At 39.1% G+C, this 27,671-nt stretch overlaps 1 non-coding gene across 1 annotated transcript; it reads left to right on the forward strand.

Annotated features, from left to right (window-relative positions):
- The first annotated feature begins 6,047 nt into the window (after positions 1-6,047).
- Positions 6,048-6,155, forward strand: LOC112764923 (small nucleolar RNA R71). The gene has a single exon (XR_003183401.1). It is a non-coding gene; the product is annotated as a small nucleolar RNA R71 (small nucleolar RNA).
- Positions 6,156-27,671: the final 21,516 nt, after the last annotated feature.

Below are 27,671 nucleotides of genomic sequence, written 5' to 3' on the forward strand. Positions count from 1 at the left end.
ACAAAGGTAAAGATAGAGATACTTATGTAATTCATTGGTAGGAACTTTAGATAAGCGTATGAAGACGCCTTCCCTTCTGTCTCTCTGCTTTCCTACTGCCTTCATCCAATTTTTCTTACTCCTTTCCATGGCAAGCTCGTGTAGGGTTTCACTGTTGTCAGCAGCTACCTCCCATCCTCGCAGTGAAAACTAATGCTCATGCACTCTGTCACAGTGCGGCTAATCACCGGTTTGGTTCCCTCCCCTACCGGAATAGAATCACTCTTTTGCGTCTGTCACTAACGCCCAGTAGGTTACAGGTTTGAAGCACGTCACAGTCATTCAATCATTGAATCCTACTCAGAATACCACAGACAAGGTTTAGACCTTCCGGATTCTCTTGAATGCCGCCATCAGGTCCTGCCTATACCACGAAGACTCTGATCTCACGGAATGGTTGGCTCGTTTTTCAGGCGAGCGCTCGGTTGTCAGGCGATCAACCATGTATCGTGCAATCAGGAATCCAAGAGATATTCACCAAGCCTCAAATGCTTGTAGAACAAGAGTGGTTGTCAGTCACTTTGTTCATGAGTGAGAATGGTGATGGGCGTCAATCATCACCTTCATCAAGTTGAAGAACAAGTGATATCTTGGAACAAGAACAAGCGGAATTGAATTGAAGAACAATAGTAATTGCATTAATACTCGAGGTACAGCAGAGCTCCACACCTTAATCTATGGTGTGTAGAAGCTCCACCGTTGAAAATACATAAGCATAAGGTCTAGGCATGGCCGAATGGCCAGCCTCCCAATGATCTAAGATAGCATAAAAATGAAGATAGCTACCAAAGTCCTCTATACAATAGTAAAAGGTCCTACTTATAAGAACTAGTAGCCTAAGGTGTACAGAAATGAGTAAATGACATAAAAATCCTCTTCCGGGCCCACTTGGTGTGTGCTTGGGCTGAGCAATGAAGCAAATTTCGTGCAGAGACTCTTCTTGGAGTTAAACGCCAGCTTTAGTGCCAGTTTGGGCGTTTAACTCCCATTTGGGTGCCAGTTCCAGCGTTTAACGCTGGGATTTCTTGAGGTGACTTTGAACGCCGGTTTGGGCCATCAAATCTTGGGCAAAGTATGGACTATCATATATTGCTGGAAAGCCCAGGATGTCTACTTTTCAATGCCGTTGAGAGCGCGCCAATTGGGCTTCTGTAGCTCCAGAAAATCCACTTCGAGTGCAGGGAGGTCAGAATCCAACAGCATCTGCAGTCCTTTTTGGTCTCTGAATCAGATTTTTGCTCAGGTCCCTCAATTTCAGCCAGAAAATACCTGAAATCACAGAAAAACACACAAACTCATAGTAAAGTCCAGAAAAGAGAATTTTAACTAAAAACTAATAAAAATATACTAAAAACTGACTATATCATACCAAAAACATACTAAAAACAATGCCAAAAAGTATACAAATTATCCGCTCATCACAACACCAAACTTAAATTGTTGCTTGTCCCCAAGCAACTGAAAATCAAATAAGATAAAAAGAAGAGAATATGCAATGAATTCCAAAAACATCTATGAAGATCAGTATTAATTAGATGAGCGGGGCTTTTAACTTTTTGCTTCTGAATAGTTTTGGCATCTCACTCTATCCTTTGAAATTCAGAATGATTGGCTTCTTTAGGAACTCAGAGTCCAGATAGTGCTAATGATTCTCTTAGTGAAGTATGATGATTCTTGAACATAGCTATTTATTGAGTCTTGGCTGTGGCCCAAAGCACTCTGTCTTCCAGTATTACCACCGGATACATACATGCCACAGACACATAATTGGGTGAACCTTTTCAGATTGTGACTCAGCTTTGCTAAAGTCCCCAATTAGAGGTGTCCAGGGTTCTTAAGCACACTCTTATTTGCCTTGGATCACAACTCTTTATTCTCTATTTTTTTTCGTTTTTCTTTTTCTTTTTCTTTTTTTTTCGATTTTTTTTTTAATAGCTTTTTCTTGCTTCAAGAATCATTTTTAATGATTTTTCAGATCCTCAGTAACATGTCTCTTTTTTCATCATTCTTTCAAGAGCCAACATTCATGAACCATAAATTCAAGATACATATGCACTGTTTAAGCATACATTCAGAGAACAAAAATATTACCACCACATCAAAATAATTAAACTATTATAAAATTCAAAATTCATGCAATTCTTCCTTTTTCAATTAAGCACATTTTTATTCAAGAAAGGTGATGGATTCATAGGACATTCATAACTTTAAGGCATAGACACTAAGACACTAATGATCACAAGACACAAACATGGATAAACATAGGCATAAATTTTCGAAAAACAGAAGAACAAATAACAAGGAAATCAAAGAACGGGTCCACCTTAGTGATGGCGGCTCTTTCTTGCTCTTGAAGATCCTATGGAGTGCTTGAGCTCCTCAATGTCTCTTCCTTGTCTTTGTTGCTCCTCCCTCATGATTCTTTGATCTTCTCTAATCTCATGAAGGATGATGGAGTGTTCTTGATGCTCCACCCTTAGTTGTCCCATGTTGGAACTCAACTCTCCTAGGGAGGTGTGTAGTTGCTCCCAATAGTTTTGTGGAGGAAAATTCATCCCTTGAGGAATTTCAGGGATTTCATGATGAGTGGGATCTCTTGTGTACTCCATCCTTTTCTTGGTGATGGGCTTGTCCTCATCAATGGGGATGTCTCCCTTTATGTCAACTCCAACTGAATAACAGAGGTGACAAATGAGATGAGGAAAGGCTAACCTTGCCAAGGTGGAGGTCTTGTCCGCCACTTTATAGAGTTCTTGGGCTATAACCTCATGAACTTCTATTTCTTCTCCAATCATGATGCTATGGATCATGATGGCCCGATCTATGGTAACTTCGGGCCGGTTGCTAGTGGGGATGATTGAGCGTTGTATGAACTCTAACCACCCTCTAGCCACGGGCTTGAGGTCATGCCTTCTCAATTGGACCGGCTTTCCTCTTGAATCTTGCTTCCATTGTGCGCCCTCTTCACATATAACTGTGAGGACTTGGTCCAACCTTTGATCAAAGTTGACCCTTCTAGTGTAAGGATGCTCATCTCCTTGCATCATAGGCAAGTTGAACGCCACCCTCACACTCTCCGGACTAAAATCCAAGTATTTCCCCTGAACCATAGTAAGATAATTCTTTGGATTCGGGTTCACACTTTGGTCATGGTTCTTGGTGATCCATGCATTGGCATAGAACTCTAGAACCATCAAGATTCCGACTTGTTGAATGGGGTTGGTAAGAACTTCCCAACCTCTTCTTCGGATCTCATGTCGGATCTCCGGATATTCACCCTTTTTGAGTGAAAAAGGGACCTCGGGGATCACCTTCTTCAAGGCCACAACTTCATAGAAGTGGACTTGATGCACCCTTGAGAGGAATCTATCCATCTCCCATGACTCGGAGGTGGAAGCCTTTGCCTTCCCTTTCCTCTTTCTAGAGGTTTCTCCGGCCTTGGATGCCATAATGGTTATGGAAAAACGAAAAAGCAACGCTTTTACCACACCAAACTTAAAATGTTTGCTCGTCCTCGAGCAAAAGAAGAAAGAATAGAGTAGAAGAAGAAGAAATGAGGAAGAGGGAGATGGTGGTGTGTTCGGCCAAAGAGGGGGAGAAGTGGTGTTTAGGTTGTGTGAAAATGAAGGGTTGACGAAGGGTATATATAGGAGAGAGGGGGTAAAGGGTTCGGCCATGATGGGTGGGTTTGGGAGGGAAAGTGGTTTGAATTTGAAGGGTGAGGTTGGTGGGGGTTTATGAAGGATGGATGTGAGTGGTGAAGAGAAAGATGGGATTTGATAGGTGAGGGGTTTTTGGGGAAGAGGTGTTGAGGTGATTGGTGAATGGGGGAAGAAGAGAGAGAGTGATGGTAGGGTCCTGTGGGGTCCACAGATCCTGTGGTGTCAAGGAAAAGGCATCCTTGCACCAAATGGCATCAAAATCCACGTTTTGAGCCATTTCTGGCATTAAACGCCGGGCTGGTGCCCATTCCTGGCGTTTAACGCCAGGTTCTTGCCCTTTACTGGCGTTTAACGCCAGTCTGGTGCCCCTTTCTGGCGTTAAACGCCCAGAAGGGTGCCAGACTGGGCGTTAAACGCCCAACTGCTAGGCTGACTGGCGTTTAAACGCCAGCAGCATCTTCCTCCAGGGTGTGCTGTTTTTCTTCCTGTTTTTCATTTTGTTTTTGCTTTTTTCATTGTTTTTGTGACTTCTTATGATCATCAACCTACAAAAAAGATAAAATAACAAAAGAAAATAATTAATTATAAAACATTGGGTTGCCTCCCAACAAGCGCTTCTTTATTGTCATTAGCTTGATAGAGGACTCTCATGGAGCCTCAGAAATGCTCAGAACCGTGTTGGAACCTCCCAACACCAAACTTAGAGTTTGAATGTGGGGGTTCAACACCAAACTTAGAGTTTGGTTGTGGCCTCCCAACACCAAACTTAGAGTTTGGTTGTGGGGGCTCTGTTTGGCTCTGTTTTGAGAGAAGCCCTTCATGCTTCCTCTCCATGATGACAGAGGTATATCCTTGGGCCTTAAACACCAAGGATTCTTCATTCACTTGAATGATCAACTCTCCTCTATCAACATCAATCACAGCCTTTGCTGTGGCTAGGAAGGGTCTGCCAAGGATGATGGATTCATCCATGCATTTCCCAGTCTCTAGGACTATGAAATCAGTAGGGATGTAATGGTCTTCAATCTTCACCAAAACATCCTCTACAAGTCCATAAGCTTGTTTTCTTGAGTTGTCTGCCATCTCTAGTGAGAATTTTGCAGCTTGTACCTCATAGATCCCTAATTTCTCCATTACAGAGAGGGGCATGAGGTTTACGCTTGATCCTAAGTCACACAAGGCCTTCTTGAAGGTCATGGTGCCTATGGTACAAGGTATAGAAAACTTCCCAGGGTCCTGCCTCTTTTGAGGCAATTGCTGCCTAGACAAGTTATCCAGTTCTTTGGTGAGCAAAGGGGGTTCATCCTCCCAAGTCTCATTTCCAAATAACTTGTCATTTAGCTTCATGATTGCTCCAAGGTATTTAGCAACTTGCTCTTCAGTGACATACTCATCCTCTTCAGAAGAAGAATACTCATCAGAGCTCATGAATGGCAGAAGTAAATCCAATGGAATCTCTATGGTCTCATCTTGAGCCTCAGATTCCCAAGGTTCCTCATTGGGGAACTCATTGGAGGTCAGTGGGCGTCCATTGAGGTCTTCCTCAGTGGCGTTCACTGCCTCTTCTTCCTCCCAGAATTCGGCCATGTTGATGGCCTTGCACTCTCCTTTTGGATTTTCTTCTGTGTTGCTTGGAAGAGTACTTGGAGGGAGTTCAGTAATTTTCTTGCTCAGCTGACCCACTTGTCCTTCCAGATTCCTAATGGAAGATCTAGTTTCAGTCATAAAACTTTGAGTGGTTTTGATTAGATCAGAGACCATGGTTGCCAAGTCAGAATTATTCTGCTTGGAACTCTCTGTCTGTTGCTGAGAAGATGATGGAAAAGGCTTGCTATTGCTAAACCTGTTTCTTCCACCATTATTGTTATTGAAACCTTGTTGGGGTCTCTGTTGATCCTTCCATGAAAGATTTGGATGATTCCTCCATGAAGGATTGTAGGTGTTTCCATAGGGTTCTCCCATGTAATTCACCTCTTCTATTGAAGGGTTCTCAGGATCATAAGCTTCTTCCTCAGATGAAGCTTCCTTAGTACTGCTTGATGCATTTTGCATCCCAGACAGACTTTGAGAAATCATATTGACTTGTTGAGTCAATATTTTATTCTGAGCCAATATGGCATTCAGAGTGTCAATCTCAAGAACTCCTTTCTTCTGACTAGTCCCATTGTTCACAGGATTTCTTTCAGAAGTGTACATGAATTGGTTATTTGCAACCATTTCAATCAGTTCTTGAGCTTCAGTAGGCATCTTCTTCAGATGAAGAGATCCTCCAGAAGAGCTATCCAAGGACATCTTGGACAGTTCAGAGAGACCATCATAGAAAATACCTATGATGCTCCATTCAGAAAGCATATCAGTGGGACACTTTCTGATCAATTGTTTGTATCTTTCCCAAGCTTCATAGAGGGATTCTCCTTCCTTCTGTCTGAAGGTTTGGACTTCCACTCTAAGCTTACTCAATTTTTGAGGTGGAAAGAACTTTGCCAAGAAGGCATTGACTAGCTTTTCCCAAGAGTCCAGGCTTTCTTTAGGTTGAGAATCCAACCATGTTCTAGCTCTGTCTCTTACAGCAAAAGGGAATAGCATCAGTCTGTAGACCTCAGGGTCAACCCCATTAGTCTTGACTGTGTCACAGATTTGCAAGAACTCAGCTAAAAACTGATGAGGATCTTCCAATGGAAGTCCATGGAACTTGCAATTCTGTTGCATTAGAGAAACTAATTGAGGCTTAAGCTCAAAGTTGTTTGCTCCAATGGCAGGGATAGAGATGCTTCTCCCATAGAAGTCGGGAGTAGGTGCAGTAAAGTCACCCAGCACCTTCCTTGCATTGTTGGCATTGTTGTTGTTTTCGGCTGCCATTTGTTCTTCTTCCTTGAAGAGTTCGTTCAAGTGCTCTAAAGAGAGTTGTGCTTTGGCTTCTCTTAGCTTTCTCTTCAAGGTCCTTTCAGGTTCAGGATCAGCCTCAACAAGAATGCCTTTGTCTTTGCTCCTGCTCATAAGAAAGAGAAGGGAACAAGAAAATGTGGAATCCTCTATGTCACAGTATAGAGATTCCTTTAGGTGTCAGAGGAAAAGAAGAATAGAAGACAGAAGTGGAAAATTCGAACTTAACAAAGGAGATGGAGTTCGAATTTTGCATTAAGGGATAGTGTTAGTCCATAAATAGAAGGATGTGAGAAGGAGGGAAGTCATTTTCGAAAATTAAGTGGAAAATTTAAAAAAAATATTTTTGAAAAACATTACTTAATTTTCGAAAATGAAAATGGAAAAGAAATCAAGTGATTTTTGAAAACGATTTTGAAATTAGAAATCAGAAAGATTTGATTGAAAAACTATTTTGAAAAAGATGTGGTTAAGAAGATATGATTGGTTTTAAAAAGATGTGATTGAGAAGATATGATTTGAAAAACATTTTAAAAAGATTTGATTTGAAAATTAAAAACTTGACTAACAAGAAAAGATATGATTCAAACATTAAACCTTTCTCAACAGAAAAGGTAACATACTTGAAATGTTGAATCAAATCATTAATTGGTAGCAAGTATCTTTGAAAAAGGAAAGAAGTTAATTTTGAAAAAGATTTGATTGAAAAATTGATTTGAAAAAGATTTGATTTGGAAGAAATTTTGAAAACTTAGAAAAAAATTGATTTGAAAACAAAATCTTCCCCCTTTAGCCATCCTGGCGTTAAACGCCCAGAATGGTATCCATTCTGGCGTTTAACGCCCAAAATGCTACCCTTTTGGGCGTTAAACGCCCAACCAGGTACCCTGGCTGGCATTTAAACGCCAGTTTGTCCTTCTTCACTGGGCGTTTTGAACGCCCAGCTTTTTCTGTGCAATTCCTCTGCTGTATGTTCTAAATCTTCAATTCTCTGTATTATTGACTTGAAAAGACACAAATTAAAAATATTTTTGGATTTTTAATAATAAGGACAAACCAAAATGCAACAAGAATCAAATGACAATGCATGCAAGACACCAAACTTAGCAGTTTGTATACTACTGACACTAACAAAACGAAAATGCATATGAGACACACAAAACACTCAAGTCAATAGAATTCAAAGATCAGATCAAGCAAATCATCAAGAACATCTTGGAGATCAATAAGACATATGAATGCATGCAATTGACACCAAGCTTATGATGAGACTCTAGACTCAAACAAGAAATATTTTTGGATTTTATGATTTTGTAAATTTTTTTGTGTTTTTCGAAAATTAAGTGGAAAAAGGTATCAAAATTCTCAATGAGAATTCCAGGAATCAGTGCAATGCTAGTCTAAGACTCCGGTCCAAGAATTAGACATGGCTTCACAGCCAGCCAAGCTTTCGAAGAAAGCTTCGGTCCAAAACACTAGACATGGCCAGAGGCCAGCCAAGCCTTAGCAGATCACTGCTCCAAAAGCAAGATTGATAAGAAATCAACAAGCTCTTGTGGTGATGAGTTGAAACCTCGGTCCAATCAGATTAGACATGGCTTCTCAGCCAGCCATATTTCAACAAATCATCATGAAACTCTAGAACTCATCTTCAAGAATTTCGAAAAAAAATAAATACCTAATCTAAGCAACAAGATGAACCGTCAGTTGTCCAGCCTAAACAATCCCGGGCAATAACACCAAAAACTTGATGTTGTTGCCGGATCTTGGCACTGATGTTACCAAAAGCTTGCTCAAAACTTGAACAATCCCCGGCAACGGCGCCAAAAACTTGGTGTCGCGAAATTGTGAACATTACTTTTTCACAACTCTCATAATCCCCGGTAATGGCTCCAAACACGTGGTGGCTCAATACCATGGCATTACACAACTTCGCACAACTAACCAGCAAGTGCACTGGGTCGTCCAAGTAATAAACCTTACGCGAGTAAGGGTCGATCCCACGGAGATTGTTAGTATTGAAGCAAGCTATGGTCATCTTGTAAATCTTAGTCAGGCAAACTCAAATGGATATAGTGATGAACGAAAATAACACAAAGGTAAAGATAGAGATACTTATGTAATTCATTGGTAGGAACTTCAGATAAGCGTATGAAGACGCCTTCCCTTCCGTCTCTCTGCTTTCCTACTGCCTTCATCCAATTTTTCTTACTCCTTTCCATGGCAAGCTCGTGTAGGGTTTCACTGTTGTCAGCAGCTACCTCCCATCCTCGCAGTGAAAACTATTGCTCATGCACTCTGTCACAGTGCAGCTAATCACCGGTTTGGTTCCCTCCCCTACCGGAATAGAATCACTCTTTTGCGTCTGTCACTAACGCCCAGTAGGTTACAGGTTTGAAGCACGTCACAGTCATTTAATCATTGAATCCTACTCAGAATACCACAGACAAGGTTTAGACCTTCCGGATTCTCTTGAATGCCGCCATCAGGTCCTGCCTATACCACGAAGACTCTGATCTCACGGAATGGTTGGCTCGTTTGTCAGGCGAGCGCTCGGTTGTCAGGCGATCAACCATGCATCGTGCAATCAGGAATCCAAGAGATATTCACCAAGCCTCAAATGCTTGTAGAACAAGAGTGGTTGTCAGTCACTTTGTTCATGAGTGAGAATGGTGATGGGCGTCAATCATCACCTTCATCAAGTTGAAGAACAAGTGATATCTTGGAACAAGAACAAGCGGAATTGAATTGAAGAACAATAGTAATTGCATTAATACTCGAGGTACAGCAGAGCTCCACACCTTAATCTATGGTGTGTAGAAGCTCCACCGTTGAAAATACATAAGCATAAGGTCTAGGCATGGCCGAATGGCCAGCCTCCCAATGATCTAAGATAGCATAAAAATGAAGATAGCTACCAAAGTCCTCTATACAATAGTAAAAGGTCCTACTTATAAGAACTAGTAGCCTAAGGTGTACAGAAATGAGTAAATGACATAAAAATCCTCTTCCGGGCCCACTTGGTGTGTGCTTGGGCTGAGCAATGAAGCAAATTTCGTGCAGAGACTCTTCTTGGAGTTAAACGCCAGCTTTAGTGCCAGTTTGGGCGTTTAACTCCCATTTGGGTGCCAGTTCCAGCGTTTAACGCTGGGATTTCTTGAGGTGACTTTGAACGCCGGTTTGGGCCATCAAATCTTGGGCAAAGTATGGACTATTATATATTGCTGGAAAGCCCAGGATGTCTATTTTCCAACGCCGTTGAGAGCGCGCCAATTGGGCTTCTGTAGCTCCAGAAAATCCACTTCGAGTGCAGGAAGGTCAGAATCCAACAGCATCTGCAGTCCTTTTTGGTCTCTGAATCAGATTTTTGCTCAGGTCCTTCAATTTCAGCCAGAAAATACCTGAAATCACAGAAAAACACACAAACTCATAGTAAAGTCCAGAAAAGAGAATTTTAACTAAAAACTAATAAAAATATACTAAAAACTGACTATATCATACCAAAAACATACTAAAAACAATGCCAAAAAGTATACAAATTATCCGCTCATCAGGAGGCAACCCAGCCATTTACAAGTTTTATTTGTTAATTAATTGATTTTTACAGGTTTATGTCAATTTTTTTCAAGGTAAAATAGCAATTGCTTGAGCTCACAGAGTTACAGAAGGATTCAGAGGATAAAACAGCAAAAAGAAGCTCACTGGTGCGAAAAAAACCAGTAAGAGTTGTTTTGGGCGCTGAACGCCCAAAAGAAGCACTTATTGGGCGTTCAACGCCAGTAAGGATAGCCATCTGGGCGTTAAATACCAGAAAGAAGCATCTTCTGGGCGTTGAACGCCAGAAAGAAGAACCTTCTGGGCGTTCAACGCCAGATTTATAGCGTCCTAGGCGTTCAGAAAAACGCCCAATATGACAAAGGAGTTCCTAGCGTTCAACGCCAGCTAGAAGCAACAGCTGGGCATTGAATGCCCAGGAAAAGCTGCAAATGGGCATTAAACGCCCAAGACATGCAGTGTTTGGGCGTTTAATGCCAGGATTGTGGGGAGGAAGTAATTTCGTTTTTACTTCACATTTTTTTTCAATTTTCATATTTCAATTCATGATTCCTTGCATAAACATGTTACAAACTCTGATCCTTCAATTCCAAAAATTTTAATCCTAATTTCTAAAATCCCTTTTTCAAAAATATCAAATGCATCTTAATTCATAAACACAAATCCTTTTTCAAATCCCATCCAACTTCTTTTCAAATCTTTTTCAAAAAATCAATTATCTTTTCAAATTAATCCCAAATCTTTTTAAAAAAATTCAGAAATATCTTTTTCAAATATCTTCTATATCTTTTCAATTTTCAATTATATCTTTTTCCTATCATATTTATCTTTTACAAATCATATCTTCTATCCTATCCTTCTTCAAAATTTTTGAAAACCCACCCCTTCCCTTTAAATCCACTTTCGGCCTCTCTCCTCTCCTCAACAGTTTGAAAACTAGCTATCCTTCTATCCCTCTCCTTTCTTTTCTTTTGCTTGAGGACAAGCAAACCTCTATGTTTGGTGTGTTTATCGGTGATCACTAAACCATACCCACTAAGATCATGGCTCCTATAGGAAAACAACCCACTCCAGGAGGCAAGAAAGAGAGTATTCCAAAACCACTTTGGAATCAAGGGAGGTTCTTAACCAAAGAACATTCAGACCATTACTACAAAATAATGGGTCTAAGGTCAGTGATCCCAGAAGTCAAATTCGATCTGAAAGAAGATGAATATACGGAGATCCAAGAGCAAATTCAAAACAGGAGCTGGGAAATCCTAGCTAATCTTGAAACAAAGGTGGGAAGAAACATGGTTCAGGAATTCTACGTTAATCTATGGCAAACAGATAGGCAGAGAATATCTGGAACTGCTCTCTATGACTATCGGACCCTGGTTAGAGGAAAGATTGTTCACATCCACCCTGATAAAATCAGGGAGATCTTTAAGCTACCTCAGCTGAAAGATGACCCAGACTCCTTTAATAGTAGATTGATGAGAACAAATAAAGCCCTTGACAAGATTCTAGAGAACATATGCATCCCTGGAGCCAGGTGGACCACCAGCACCAAGGGCGTCCCAAATAAACTCAAGAGAGAAGATCTCAAACCAGTCGCCAGAGGCTGGCTGGACTTCATTGGGCGTTTTATACTGCCTACTAGCAACCGCTCTGAGGTCACCGTTAAAAGAGCAGTGATGATCCACTGCATTATGTTAGGAAGAGAAGTGGAAGTTCATAAGCTGATTTCGTGTGAACTTTACATAATTGCAAACAAGAACTCCAAAGATGCCAAATTAGCTTATCCTAGCTTAATATCTATGTTATGTAAAGATGCTGGAGTGAAGATGGGAATAACTGAGTATATCTCAGTTGAGCGACCAATCACCAAAACATCAATGGAAAAATAACAAGTGCAGGATGACCCCATCAAGAGGAGAGCACAGGAATTTGATGACAAGTCATCATATACCTATTTTTCTATGCTTTTTTCATACAAGAAATTGATGAATTGTGCTTAAATATTGAATGCTTTTGTGATTAAATGGTATATTTTCTTGATCTTTTAAATTTATAAATCTTGTAGGAAATAAGAAGAAAAAGAAGCAAAGAAGCACAAAATAAGCTAAAAAGGAGAAAAAAAGAGCTTTGGGGCACACTTTGAAGTTGGAGCACACTTTGGAGCCTTAGGCCACGCTTTTAAAAGCGTGGCCCATGACCAAATCAAAGGAGGAAGCAACCAGCACGCACACTGCCCTGCTCTTGCCAAGGGCAGGGCAATATCGTGATGAAGCAAAGTGAGGTTGAAGCAAATTTTCACTAAGTTAAAATCTGGGTGCTCACAACATGACCATGCCTACTTCAAAGGGCTATAACATGAGTTACAGATGTCCAATTGATGTGCTTTCAGTTGTGTTGGAAAGCTGACATTTAGAGCTTTCCAACGATATATAGCAATCCATATTTGGCGTACAATTAAGGCATGAGTGAAAGGCATCTTTAAGGGCCAAAAACAAGCGAAAATAAACCAAAATACTTCCACCAAGGCTCGAAGAGGGAGACACAAGGAAACCAAGGAAGTCTGGCCTCAAGGAGAGCAGAGTGCTCTCTTGGAGGGCAATGCCGTGTTCTCTTCATAAAAATTCAAGGAAAATTGGCATGGTGTGCTTTCACCAAGGCTTGAACCGGGTACCTCCCCTTGGAAGCTCCACTGTCCCGCTCTCCACAAGGGCAGGGCAATCCCCTGGTGCCTCACTATACTCAGCACGCAACATGCATCCCCACACAAAGCTTCACTGCTCTACTCTCCACAAGACCAGAGCAGCCTCCTGGGAGCAAACACTCATGGGCCAAAATTCAATTAAAAATCCCTTTGAACTCATTTCTTCACCAATTGAACCAAGGCCATCCAAGACCCATTCTCCCTCAAATCCAAAGCAAGCTAAGCCCATTATCATCTCTCAATGGCACAAGGATCAATTAGATTAGGATTTTTTTTATTTTAAATGTAATTTGTTTTAATTTCATTTTCATTTTCACTTTGTAAAGCCTATATAAAGGCATCAATTGGAGCTCGAAAAAAAAGGCTAGCTCCACTAGGGAGCATTAGGAGTAGAGAGCTCTCTCCTTCAATTTTCATTTTTGTTTTGAATCTTGGATTGAGATTTGAAGGAATTCTGTTTCCCTCTTGGTCTAAGATTTCTCTTGTTATTCTTCTGCAAAATTTCAGTGAATTGAGTTTTGGACCCAAGTTTTTCTCTACAGCTTTCATCTTTCTTTCTTCTTCAAGCTGCTTTCTACTTTGATCAAGGAAGGAAGTGAGATCTAGACTTGTTTTCTAGTCTCTTTGATTCCCTAATATCTTTGATTTTATTTTGCAATTGAGTTGAGTTCTTGGCTGCTCTTCTGTTTTTACTGTTCCATTGGCTTTCAATTTACTTTCAAGCAATTTAATTCTTCTGCACTTGTTCTTTATTTTACATTTCTGTTCATGATCCCAATTTACTTTCCTGCAAGTTAAGCTTTCTGCAAGAGTTTCTGAGTTTTGATCTATTGCTCTCTTTAATTTCCAACACCCAACCCCCCTTTACTTTTCATGCAATTTACTTTTCTTGCAATTTAAGTTTCAGCTAATTTTACTCTCTTGTTATTTAAGTTTTATGCAATTTTACTTTCTGCAACTTTAAATTTCCTGTCATTTATAATTTTGTTAGCTACATTTCATCCAATATCCCTTCAATGTTAGCTTGACTAAACTAATCACCCACTAAAGTTGCTTGATCCATCAATCCCTGTGGGATCGACCTCACTCTTGTGAGTTATTACTACTTGATGCGACCCGATATACTTGCCGGTGAGTTATGTGTGTTGGAAATTCGTTTTTCCACAAAAACACCCATCAAGTTTTTGGCGCCGTTGCCGGGGATTGATTAGATCAACAATGATAGCTCTCTCTTAATTTTTCTTTCTGTTTTGAATCTGGATTGAGAGTGAAGGAATTATGTTTCCCTCTTGGTCTAAGATTTCTCTTGTTATTCTTCTGCAAAACTTCAGTGAATTAAGGATTTGAACCAAAACTCTCTTTACTGCTTTCATCTTCTTTCCATCTACAATTGTTCTTGGTTGGATCAAGGAAGGGAGTAAGATCTAGACTTGTTTTCTAGTCTCTTTGATTCCCTGAGATCTTCAATTTTATTTTGCAATTGAGTTGAGTTCTTGGCTGCTCTTCTATTTTTACTATTCCATTGGCTTTCAATTTACTTTCAAGCAATTTGATTCTTCTGAACTTGTTCTTCATTTTACATTTCTATTCATGATCCCAATTTACTTTCCTGCAAGTTAAGCTTTCTGCAAGAGTTTCTGAGTTTTGATCTATTGCTCTCTTTAATTTCCAGCATCCAACCCCCCTTTACTTTTCATGCAATTTACTTTTCTTGCAATTTAAGTTTTAGCTAATTTACTTTCTTGTTATTTAAGTTTCCTGCCATTTTACTTTCTGTAATTTAAGTTCACTGCAATTTTACATTCTGCTGCAACAATTCTCACTCACCAATGTTAGCTTGACTAAACTAATCACCCTCTAAAGTTGCTTGATCCATCAATCCCTGTGGGATCGACCTCACTCTTGTGAGTTATTACTACTTGATGCGACCCGGTATACTTGCCGGTTGGATTTGTGTGTTGGAAATTTGTTTTTCCACAAAAACACCATTAAGTTTTTGGCGCCGTTGCCGGGGATTGATTAGACCAATAATGATTAAGTGGATGAAAAGTCTAGATCAAGCATTTTTTTATTTTTTGTTCTCTGTTCTAAGTTGAAACCAAGGTGTTTGTGTTTTTGCCTCACTAAGCAAAACTCATTTCTGATATGAGTAATTTCAATTTTCAATGGTGTTGTATTTTACAAAACTCAGATGGAGACCAACTCATCTTATGATCAAACAAATTTTATGGGATATTACTCACCATCACTAATCTCTAATGGTGGCTGGGAATATCACCAAGAAAATACAAATTCTAAGCACTCCAATCCATGGAGATTTGCTTCAGAGACACAAGATGAGCAAGAAAACCATATGGGATATTTTCTTCCACCACAAAATGATGCTAGTCATGATTCTAATGGTGGCTGGGAAGGAAATTCTAATGCTCCATATGATATTCATCCAAAGATATCATCACTTGACCATGCTTCAACAGAAAGCCTCTATCAAAATTCACCACCCACACAAACTTCCATGAACCAAAGCCTCTCAAAGCTTGAGACCTTGTTTGAAAAATATGAGAGGGAGGCACAGATATCCTAGAACGAGCAAGAGAATTCATTCAAAAACATGGAAATAATGTTAGCTCAATTGGTGAGTGCAACAAGGAAAGATGAAGGGCAAGATGAGGAAGCCTCTGTATCAAGTGAACTTTCAATGAAGAATGAGGTTGTTGAAAATGAAACTGCACCTGAGGTGACAAAGGAACATGAACATTCACAACCCTCATAAACTTCCCTTGAATCTGTGATCTACAAATATGAAGAGGAGATGAAGAAATCTTGGGAAAAACAACAAACATCCTCCCTGAAAGAGCTATTAAGTCAAATGTTGAGTACAAAGGAAGGAGTGGAGGAGCAAGAAAGTGAGGAAGACACTCAAGAGAAGTCACACTCAAGTGAAGCAGAGAATTACATGAAGGAAGAGCTCATGGAAACACAAATTCAAGAGGATCTTAATGAAGAAATTACTCCAAAAATCACACAGCAACCATGTCTTGACATCCAAGAAGTGAAGGCAACTAACAAAAGCACCAATCCTGTCCCTGAACCGGCAAGCAAGATCAATCAAGCCATTTGCAAAAGGAAGCTTGCTGAGAAAAGGCCGAGGCAAGGGACAGTAGCTGAATCTTCTCCCCCTTTGAGGTCATTCCTTTTAACAAACTGGAAGAAGAGAAAGAAAGTGAATAATAGGTAAACAGTAGGTAACATTCCTTCTCCTTGCCTTGTTTAAATTTCAATAAATTGGCATATGATCACATTCTAAGTTTGGTGTTGCCCTGCAACAAATTGTTTTCAATTCCTTTGGATGATTGCATCAATTCTACATGAAAGTGTCACACTAAGATTCTAAGTTGGTGTGCCACTTATTTTTCTATGCAACTCATCCAGCAACATCACTTGTCTGCATAATCATATTGCCTTTACATTGTTATTTTTCTTTTCTTTTGACATTTCGTTTGCATTCTCTTTGTTTTAGTCACCTCTTTATTTTTAAGTTTTCTTTTATCAACTGTTTTTGTTAATACAGCATCAAGAGATCTTTATTCATGACAGATTTTTGGCTTGGTGATTGTATTCAACATATAACAGTTTCTTTTGTTTAGTTTTAGTTCAAATAAATTGACATATTGTTGCATTCTAAGTTTGGTGTTGCTATGCAACAAAATTTGGTTCCAATGTTTACTAGATACTTGCATCAATTCCAAGTGAGAGTGTCACACTAAGTTTGGTGTGCCACTTATTTTTTATGCAATGTATCATGCACACCATCTTATGCTTGCAATCATAATGTCTCTGTCTCTTGTGCCTTGATTCTTATCTTTAATTTTGCTTGCTTAAACACATGTATTGCTAACATTTCATTGTGTAAGACATTCATGATCCATCTTATCCCCATAGCCATTGTTCTAATTGTTGCTTGAGGATGAGCAAGCATTCTGAGTTTGGCAAGGGAAAGAGGAAGAATTGGAGAAAAAGGACAACAATAATGAAGATGAACTACAAGGTTGTAGAGTTCATTTTCTTCTAATTTGTTTCCAGCACTATAATTTGCATGATTGTCTTTATCTTCTCTGTATGCATGTGTGGTATGAATAAGCATAGCTTGAATTTTGATTTGTAACATGTTGCTGTGGCATTATGACTACCAACTTGAGTTTTGTGAGTTCAAAAGCAATAAAGCATCATGATCATAAACAAACAAGGAATTAAAGAAGAACTTAGCATGTGCATACAAGTATTGGAAAGCTAGTATGATTAATTATTGCTCAATTGCATTGAATTTTATTTAATTGAAGTTTTTATCTAGGACATTTTGTGAAATCTTTTGAAATCATGAAAACCTTAAAGAAGCAAATACAATTAAAGCAAGAAAAGAAAAAGGGAAAGAATGAGAAAGCTGAAGGCTCTGAGTACCAATGGCAATTTATTTGCTAAGTGCTTGTGGTGTTTATGTATCAAGCTAAATGCTTGAAAATAAAACACTTAGAAGTCAAGGCTAGGCTCAAGTGCAAAAGCACTCCCTCAAAACTCAAGGCTCTGAGCATCAATGATTAGAGAGTCAAGAAAAGAAAAGAAGAATGAGCTTAATGAAGTCCTCTAATTAAATGCTTGTGGTGCTTATGTATCAAGTGGTAATACTTGAAAACAAAGCATTTAGAAGTCGTAGCTTTGTTATTAACTCATGGGGCAAAGCACCCAAAAGGAGAAGCTAAAAAAAAAACCGAAAGCTTGTTTCAAGGAAAAATTATAAGGAAAAGATTTCATAAATTGAGCTAGATAGAAGCATCAATCATTTACATCTCTTTTGTGATTGTAGAATGCTTAGAAAACTAGCTAACCATGAACATTGAGTTGCTATTCTTTTTACCTTGGATTGTCAATCTTTATTGCATGATTCTTTTCTTGCTTGGGGACAAGCAAGGTTTAAGTTTGGTGTTGTGATGACAAGTCATCATATACCTATTTTTCTATGCTTTTTCATACAAGAAATTGATGAATTGTGCTTAAATATTGAATGCTTTTGTGATTAAATGGTATATTTCCTTGATCTTTTAAATTTATAAATCTTGTAGGAAATAAGAAGAAAAAGAAGCAAAGAAGCACAAAATAAGCTAAAAAGGAGAAAAAAAGAGTTTTGGGGCACACTTTGAAGTTGGAGCACACTTTGGAGCCTTAGGCCACGCTTTTAAAAGCGTGGCCCATGACCAAATCAAAGGAGGAAGCAACCAGCACGCACACTGCCCTGCTCTTGCCAAGGGCAGGGCAATATCGTGATGAAGCAAAGTGAGGTTGAAGCAAATTTTCGCTAAGTTAAAATCTGGGCGCTCATAGCATGACCATGCCTACTTCAAAGGGCTATAAATTGAGCTACAGATATCCAATTGATGTGCTTTCAGTTGCGTTGGAAAGCTGACATTCAGAGCTTTCCAACGATATATAGCAATCCATATTTGGCGTACAATTGAGGCATGAGTGAAAGGCGTCTTTAAGGGCCAAAAACAAGCAAAAATAAACCAAAATGCTTCCACCAAGGCTCGAAGAGGGAGACACAAGGAAACCAAGGAAGTTTGCCCTCAAGGAGAGCAGAGTGCTCTCTTGGAGGGCAATGTCGTACTCTCTTCATAAAAATTCAAGGAAAATTGGCATGGAGTGCTTTCACCAAGGCTTGAACCGGGTACCTCCCCTTGGAAGCTCCACTGCCCCGCTCTCCACAAGGGCAGGGCAATCTCCTGGTGCCTCACTATACTCAGCACGAAACATGCATCCCCACACAAAGCTTCACTGCTTTGCTCTCCACAAGACCAGAGCAGCTTCCTGGGAGCAAACACTCATGGGCCAAAATTCAATTAAAATTTCCTTTGAACTCATTTCTTCACCAATTGAACCAAGGCCATCCAAGACCCATTCTCCCTCAAATCCAAAGAAAGCTAAGCCCATTATCATCTCTCAAAGGCACAAGGATCAATTAGATTAGGATTTTTTTATTTTAAATGTAATTTGTTTTAATTTCATTTTCATTTTTACTTTGTATAGCCTATATAAAGGCATCAATTGGAGCTCGAAAAAAGAGGCTAGCTCCACTAGGGAGCATTAGGAGTAGAGAGCTCTCTCCTTCAATTTTCATTTCTGTTTTGAATCTTGGATTGAGATTTAAAGGAATTCTGTTTCCCTCTTGGTCTAAGATTTCTCTTGTTATTCTTCTGCAAAATTTCAGTGAATTGAGTTTTGGACCCAAGTTTTTCTCTACGGCTTTCATCTTTCTTTCTTCTTCAATCTGCTTTCTACTTTGATCAAGGAAGGAATTGAGATCTAGACTTGTTTTCTAGTCTCTTTGATTCCCTGAGATCTTCAATTTTATTTTGCAATTGAGTTGAGTTCTTGGCTGCTCTTCTGTTTTTACTGTTCCATTGGCTTTCAATTTACTTTCAAGCAATTTAATTCTTCTGCACTTGTTCTTCATTTTACATTTCTGTTCATGATTCCAATTTACTTTTCTGCAAGAGTTTCTGAGTTTTGATCTATTGCTCTCTTTAATTTCCAGCACCCAACCCCCCTTTACTTTTCATGCAATTTACTTTTCTTGCAATTTATGTTTTAGCTAATTTTACTCTCTTGTTATTTAAGTTTTATGCAATTTTACTTTTTGCAACTTTAAATTTCCTGTCATTTATAATTCTGTTGGCTACATTTCATCTAATATCCCTTCAATATTAGCTTGACTAAACTAATCACCCACTAAAGTTGCTTGTTCCATCAATCCCTGTGGGATCGACCTCACTCTTGTGAGTTATTACTACTTGATGCGACCCGGTATACTTGCCGGTGAGTTATGTGTGTTGGAAATTCATTTTTCCACAAAAACACCCATCAGAATTCCTCCCAGAATTTCTGCAATTTGAATATTGGGAGCATCTTGAAGCATCGGTTACCAAGTTGCAAGAAGCTATGGACCAAATAAAGTAAGAACAGAATAATCAAAATAGCATGCTTTGCAAACTGCTTGGGGAACAAGAAGAGCAAAGGCGTGACTTGAAGGAACTGAAGCGTCAGAAATTATCTCTTGAAGGATCAAGCACCCCACAGACTAGAGGAACATCCACTTCCCAAAATAAAGGTTGTTGAGTCCTAATCCTAGCTTTACTCTGTGATAGTTATCTTATAGATTTACCTTAGAAGTTATATAGGAGTAGTAGTAATTAGTATATCTATTTTGATTTTATTTAAAATTAAGCTATAATTTATTTTTCTCATCATCATCAAACATGAATAAAATAGTATATTTTTAGAATAAAGAGGCAATTTAATTTCGAGTTCTTAATAAGAAAAATTCTAATTATTTATATGTGGTGGCAAAGCCTGTCACTTGCTAGTGGAACTGGAACATAAGGCCTACTAGGCAACCAGATTCCTAAACCTTGATGCCAAATTAGCTGGAGAAAAATGATTGCTTCAATTAAATGAGCTAGAGGAATTCAGACTCAATGCTTTCGAAAATGCAAAAATTTACAAAGAGAAAGCAAAAAGATGGCATGACAAGAAGCTGTCATCCAGAGTCTTTGAGCCAGGGCAGAAAGTTCTGCTGTTTAATTCTAGGCTCAGATTATTCCCCGGGAAATTGAAATCCCAGTGGAGAGGACCATATGTGATTACAAGTGTGTCACCATATGGTTACGTAGAGCTTCAGGATAATGATTCTAATAAAAAGTTCATTGTTAATGGACAGAGAGTCAAACATTATCTTGAAAGCAATTTTGAGCAAGAATGCTCAAGACTGAGACTTGATTAAAAGCTCAGTAATAGTCCAGCTAAAGACAATAAAGAAGCGCTTACTAGGAGGCAACCCAGCCATTAACAAAGCTTATTTTTCAATTAATTGATTTTTATAGGTTCATATTAATTTTCTTCAAGGTAAAATGGCAATTGCATGAGTTCACAGAGACACAGAAGGATTCAGAGGATAAAATAGCAAAAAGAAGCTCACTGGTGTGAAAAAGCCAGTAAGAACTGTTTTGGGCGTTGAACGCCCAAAAGAAGCATCTACTGGGTGTTCAACGCTAGTAGAGATAGCCACTGGGCGTTAAACGCCAAAAAGAAGCATCTTCTGAGCGTTAAACGCCAGAAAGAAGCATCTTCTGGGCGTTAAACGCCAGAAAGAAGCACTTTCCGGGTGTTAAACGTCAGAAAGAAGCACTTTCTGGGTGTTGAATGCCAGATTTACAGCGTCCTGGGCGTTCAGAAAAATGCCCAGTGACAAAGGAATTCCTGGCGTTTAACGCCAGCCAGAAGCAACAGCAGGGCGTTAAATGCCCAGGAGAAGATACAAATGGGTGTTAAACGCCCAAAACATGCAGCGTTTGGGCGTTTAACGCCAGGATTGTGGGGAGGAGGTGAATTCGTTTTCAACTTATATTTTTTCCATTTTTTCACGTTTCAATTCATGATTTGTTGCATAAACATGTTACAAACTCCCATCTTTCAAACTTCAATTCCAAAAATTTTTAATCCTAATTTCTAAAATCCCATTTCAAAAATATCAAATGTATCTTAATTCATAAACACAAATTTTTTTTTAATCCTCTTCAACTTCTTTTCAAATCTTTTTAAATTCTTTTCAAATCTTTTTAAACTCACCATATTTTCTTCTCAAAATTCAGATTTATCTTTTTCAAATATCTTTCATAACTTTTTAATTTTAAATTATATCTTTTCCTATCATACTTATCTTTTACAAATCATATCTTCTATCTTATCTTTTTTTCAAAATTTTCGAAAACCCACCCCTACCTTTAAATCCACATTCGGCCTCCCTCCTCTCATCCACCATTCGAAATTAGCTCTCCTTCTATCCCTCTCCTTTCCTTTTTCTTGCTTGAGGACAAGCCAACCTCTAAGTTTGGTGTGTTTATCCGTGATCACTAAGCCATACCCACTAAGATAATGGCTCCTAAGGGAAAGCAAACCACTCCAAGAGGCAAGAAAGAGAATATTCTAAAACCACTTTGGAATCAAGGAAATTTCTTGACCAAAGAACATTCAGACCATTACTACAAAATCATGGGCCTAAGATCAGTGATCCCGGAAGTCAAATTCGATCTGAAAGAAGATGAATATCCGGAGATCCAAGAGCATATTCGAAACAAGAGCTGGGAAATCCTAGCTAATCCTGAAACAAAGGTGGGAAAAAACATGGTTCAGGAATTCTACTCTAATCTGTGGCAAACAGACAGGCAGAGCATATCTAGAACTGCCCTCTATGACTATCGGACCTTGGTCAGAGGAAAGATTGTTCACATCCACCCTGACAAAATCAGGGAGATCTTTAAGCTACCTCAGCTGAAAGATGACACAGACTCCTTTAATAGGAGAATGATGAGAACAAATAAGGGCTTAGACAAGATTCTAGAGGACATATGCCTCCCTGGAACCAAGTGGACGACCAACACAAAGGGCGTCCCAAATCAACTCAAGAGAGAAGATCCCAAACCAGTCGCTAGAGGCTGGCTGGACTTCATTGGGCGTTCTATACTGCCCACTAGCAACCGCTCTGAAGTCACCATTAAAAGAGAAGTAATAATCCATTAAATTATGTTGGGAAAAGAAGTGGAAGTTCATCAGCTGATTTCGTGTGAACTTTACATAATTGCAAACAAGAACTCCAAAGATGTCAAATTGGATTATCCAAGCTTAATCTCTATGCTATGTAGAGATGCTGGGGTGAAGATGGGAGTAACTGAGTATATCTCCGTTGAGCGACCAATCACCAAATATCAATGGAAAGACAACAAGTGCAGGACGACCCCATGATGAGCGGATAATTTATACGCTTTTTGGCATTATTTCTAGGTAGTTTTTAGTAGGATCTAGCTACTTTTAGGGATATTTTCATTAGTTTTTATGCTAAATTCACATTTCTGGACTTTACTATGAGTTTGTGTGTTTTTCTGTGATTTCAGGTATTTTCTGGCTGAAATTGAGGGACCTGAGCAAAACTCTGATAAAAGGCTGACAAAGGACTGCTGATGCTATTGGATTCTGACCTCCCTGCACTCTAAATAGATTTTCTGGAGCTACAGAACTTTAAATGGCACGATCTCAATGGCGTTGGAAAGTAGACATCTAGAGCTTTCCAGCAATATATAATAGTCTATACTTTATTCGAGATTAGAAGACGCAAACTGGCGCTCAACACCAGTTCCATGCTGCATTCTGGAGTCAAACACCAGAAACACGTCATGAACCAGAGTTGAACGTCAAAAACACGTTACAACTTGGCATTCAACTCCAAAAGAAGCCTCTGCACATGTAAAGCTCAAGCTCAGCCCAAGCACACACTAAAGTGGGTTCCGGAAGTGGATTTCTGCACTTAGAATTAATTCTGTAAACCCTAGTAGCTAGTCTAGTATAAATTGGACATTTTACTATTTTATTAGACGTCTTTTGATTGATCTTTAATCAGTGTATACGATTTTAGACCTTCATGGGGGCTGGCCATTCGGCCATGCCTGGACCATCACTTATGTATTTTCAACGGTGGAGTTTCTACACACCATAGATTAAAGGTGTGGAGCTCTGCTGTACCTCGAGTTTTAATGCAATTACTACTACTTTCTATTTAATTCAGTTTATTCTTGTTCTAAGATATTCGTTGCACTTCAACATGATGAATTTGATGATCCGTGACACTCATCATCATTCTCACCTATGAACGCGTGATTGACAACCACTTCCATTCTACCTTAGGCCGGGTGCATATCTCTTAGATTCCTTAATCAGAATCTTTGTGGTATAAACTAGAATTGATGGTGGCATTCATGAGAATCCGGAAAGTCTAAACCTTGTCTGTGGTATTCCGAGTAGGATTCAAGGATTGAATGGTTGTGACGAGCTTCAAACTCGCGATTGTTGGGCGTCATGACAAACGCAAAAGAATCAATGGATTCTATTCCGACATGATCGAGAATCAACAGATGATTAACTGTGCTGTGACAGAGCATTTGGACCATTTTCACTGAGAGGATGGGATGTAGCCATTGAAAATGGTGATGCTCTACATACAGCTTGCCATGGAAAGGAGTAAGAAGGATTGAATTAAGGCAGTAGGAAAGCAGAGATCCAACAGGGACAGAGCATCTCCATATACTTATCTAGAATTCTCACCAATGATTTACATAAGTATTTCTATCTTTATTTTCTATTTATTTATTATTATTATTCAAAAAATCCATAACCATTTATTATCCGCCTAACTAAGATTTACAAGATGACCATAGCTTGTTTCATACCAACAATCTTCGTGGGATCGACCCTTACTCACGTAAGGTTTATTACTTGGACGACTCAGTGCACTTGCTGGTTAGTTGTGCGAAGTTGTGAAGAAAGTGCTGAGTTAGTAGATGCGCATACCAAGTTGAACACCATTATTAGAGATCACAATTTCGTGCACCACCCAATCAAGAGGAGAGCACAGGAATTCCTCCTGGAGATCCCTCAATTTGAATACTGGGAGCATCTTGAAGCATCTGTTACCAAGTTGCAAGAAGCTATAGACCAAATAAAGGAAGAACAGAATAATCAAAATAGCATGCTTTGCAAATTGCTTGGGGAACAAAAAGAGCAAAGGCGTGACTTGAAGGAACTGAAGCGTCAAAAGCTATCTCTTGAAGGACCAAGCACCCCACAGACTAGAGGAACATCTATTTGCCAAAATAAAGGTTGTTGAGTCCTAATCTTAGCCTTAACTCTGTGATAATTGTTCTTATTAGGAATTTACCTCAGAAGTCATATATTAGTAGTAGTAATTAGTATATCTATTTTGATTTCATCTTCAATTAAGCTATAATTTATTTTTCTCATCGTCATCAAACATAAATAAAATAGTAGATTTCTAGAATAAAGAGGCAATATTTTTTTCGAGTTTTTAATAAGGAAAATTCTAATTATTTATATGTGGTAGCAATACTTTTTGTCTTCTGAATGAATGCTTGAACAGTGCATATTTTTTATATTGAATTTTATGAATGTTAAAATTGTTGGCTCCTAAAAGAATGATGAACAAGAGAAATATTATTGCTGATCTGAAAAATCATGAAATTGACTCTTGAAGCAAAAAAAAGCAGTGAAAAAAAGAGAGAAAAGCAAAAGAGGTAGAAAAAGCCAATAGCCCTTTAAACCAAAAGGCAAGGGTGAAAAGGATCCAGGCTTTGAGCATCAATGGATAGGAGGGCCCAAGGAAGTAAATCCAGGCCTAAGCGGCTAAATCAAGCTGTTCCTAACCATGTGCTTGTGGCATGTAGGTCCAAGTGAAAAGCTTGAGACTGAGTGGTTAAAGTCGTGATCCAAGGCAAAAGAGTGTGCTTAAGAACTCTGGATACCTCTAATTGGGGACTTTAGCAAAGCTAAATCACAATCTGAAAAGGTTCACCCAGTTATGTGTCTGTGGCATTTATGTATCCAGTGGTAATACTAGAAAACAAAGTACTTAGGGCCACGGCCAAGACTCATAAAGTAGCTGTGTTCAAGAATCAACATACTAAACTAGGAGAATCAATAATAATATCTAAATTCTGAGTTCCTATGGATGCCAATCATTCTGAATTTCAAAGGATAAAGTGAGATGCCAAAACTGTTCGGAAGCAAAAAGCTACTAGTCCCGCTCATCTAATTAGAATTTGAGCTTCACTTAAAACTCTGAGATACTATTGCTTCTTGATTTCTTTTTATCCTATTTTATTTATCTAGTTGCTTGAGGACAAGCAACAGTTTAAGTTTGGTGTTGTGATGAGCGGATATTTTATACGCTTTTGGGGGTAATTTCATATAGTTTTTAGTATGTTTTAATTAGTTTTTAGTATATTTTTATTAGTTTTTAGGCAAAAATCATATTTCTGGACTTTACTATGAGTTTGTGTGTTTTTCTATGATTTCAGGTATTTTCTGGCCGAAATTGAGGGAGGTGAGCAAAAATCTGACTCAGGCTGAAAAAGGACTGCTGATGTTGTTGGATTCTGACCTCCCTACACTCTGAATATATTTTTTGGAGCTACAGGAGTCCAATTGGCACGCTCTCAACTGGGTTGGAAATTAGACATCTAGGGCTTTCCAGCAATATATAATAGTCCATACTTTGTGCGAAGATAAATGACATAATCTGGCATTTAACGCCAGTTCCATGTTGCATTCTGGCATTCAGCGCCAGACACAGGTTGCAAGTTGGAGTTAAACGCCAGAAACAGGTTACAACCTGGCGTTTAACTCCAGAAACAGCCCAGACACGTGAGAAGCTCAAGTCTCAGCCCAAACACATACCAAGTGGGTCCCAGAAGTAGATTTCTACACCATCTATCTTAGTTTACTCATTTTCTGTAAACCTAGGTTAACAGTTTAGTATTTAAACAACTTTTAGAGACTTATTTTGTATCTCATGACATTTTAGACCTGAACTTTGTACTTTTTGATGGCATGAGTCTCTAAACTCCATTGTTGGGGGTGAGGAGCTGATGAGCGGATAATTTATATGCTTTTTGGCATTGTTTTTAGGTACTTTTTAGTATGATCTAGCTACTTTTAGGGATGTCTTCTTTAGTTTTTATGCTAAATTCACATTTCTAGACTTTACTATGATTTGTGTATTTTTCTATGGTTTCAGGTAATTTCTGGCTGAAATTGAGGGATCTGAGCAAAACTCCGATAAAAGGCTAACAAAGGACTGCTGATGCTGTTGGATTCTGACCTCCCTACACTCGAAATGGATTTACTGGAGCTACAGAACTCCAAATGGCGCACTCTCAATGACGTTGGAAAGTAGACATCCAGAGAATAGACGACGTGAACTGGCGCTCAATGCCAGTTCTACGCTGCATTTTGGAGTCAAGCACCAGAAAAACGTCACGAGCCAGAGTTGAACGCCAAAAACACGTTACAACTTGGCGTTCAACTCCAAAAGAAGCCTTAGCTCGTGTAAAGTTCAAGCTCAGCCCAAGCACACACCAAGTGGGCCCTGGAAGTGAATTTCTGCATCAATTACTTACTTTTGTAAACCCTAGTAGCTAGTCTAGTATAAATAGGACTTTTTACTATTATATTTTCATCCTGGATTGTATTTTTGATCCTGTGATCATGGTTTGGGGGCTGGCCTCTCAGCCATGACTAAACCTTCATCATTTATGTATTTTCAACGGTGGAGTTTCTACACACCATAGATTAAGGGTGTGGAGCTCTGTTGTACATCAAGTTTCAATGCAATTACTACTATTTTCTATTCAATTCCGCTTGTTCTTATTCTAAGATATTCATTGCACTTCAACGTGATGAATGTGATGATCCGTGACACTCACCATCATTCTCACCTATGAACGCGTGACTGACAACCACTTCCGTTCTACCTTAGACCGGACGCATATCTTTTGGATTCCTTAATCAGAATCTTCGTGGTATAAGCTAGAATTGACGGCGGCATTCATGGGAATCCGAAAAGTCTAACCTTGTCTGTGGTATTCCGAGTATGATTCCGGGATTGAATGACTGTGACGAGCTTCAAACTCGTGATTGTTGGGCGTGATGACAAACGCAAAAGAATCAAGGGATTCTATTCCAACATGATCGAGAACCGACAGATGATTAGCCGTGCTGTGACAGAGCATTTGGACCATTTTCACCGAGAGGATGGGATGTAGCCATTGACAACAGTGATGCCCTACATACAGCTTGCCATGGAAAGGAATAAGAAGGATTGAAGGAAGGCAGTAGGAAAGCAGAGATCCAACAGGGACAAACATCTCCATACACTT

Source organism: Arachis hypogaea, chromosome 2 (assembly GCF_003086295.3).
Source record: "Arachis hypogaea cultivar Tifrunner chromosome 2, arahy.Tifrunner.gnm2.J5K5, whole genome shotgun sequence".
NCBI classification, from domain to species: Eukaryota; Viridiplantae; Streptophyta; class Magnoliopsida; order Fabales; family Fabaceae; genus Arachis; species Arachis hypogaea.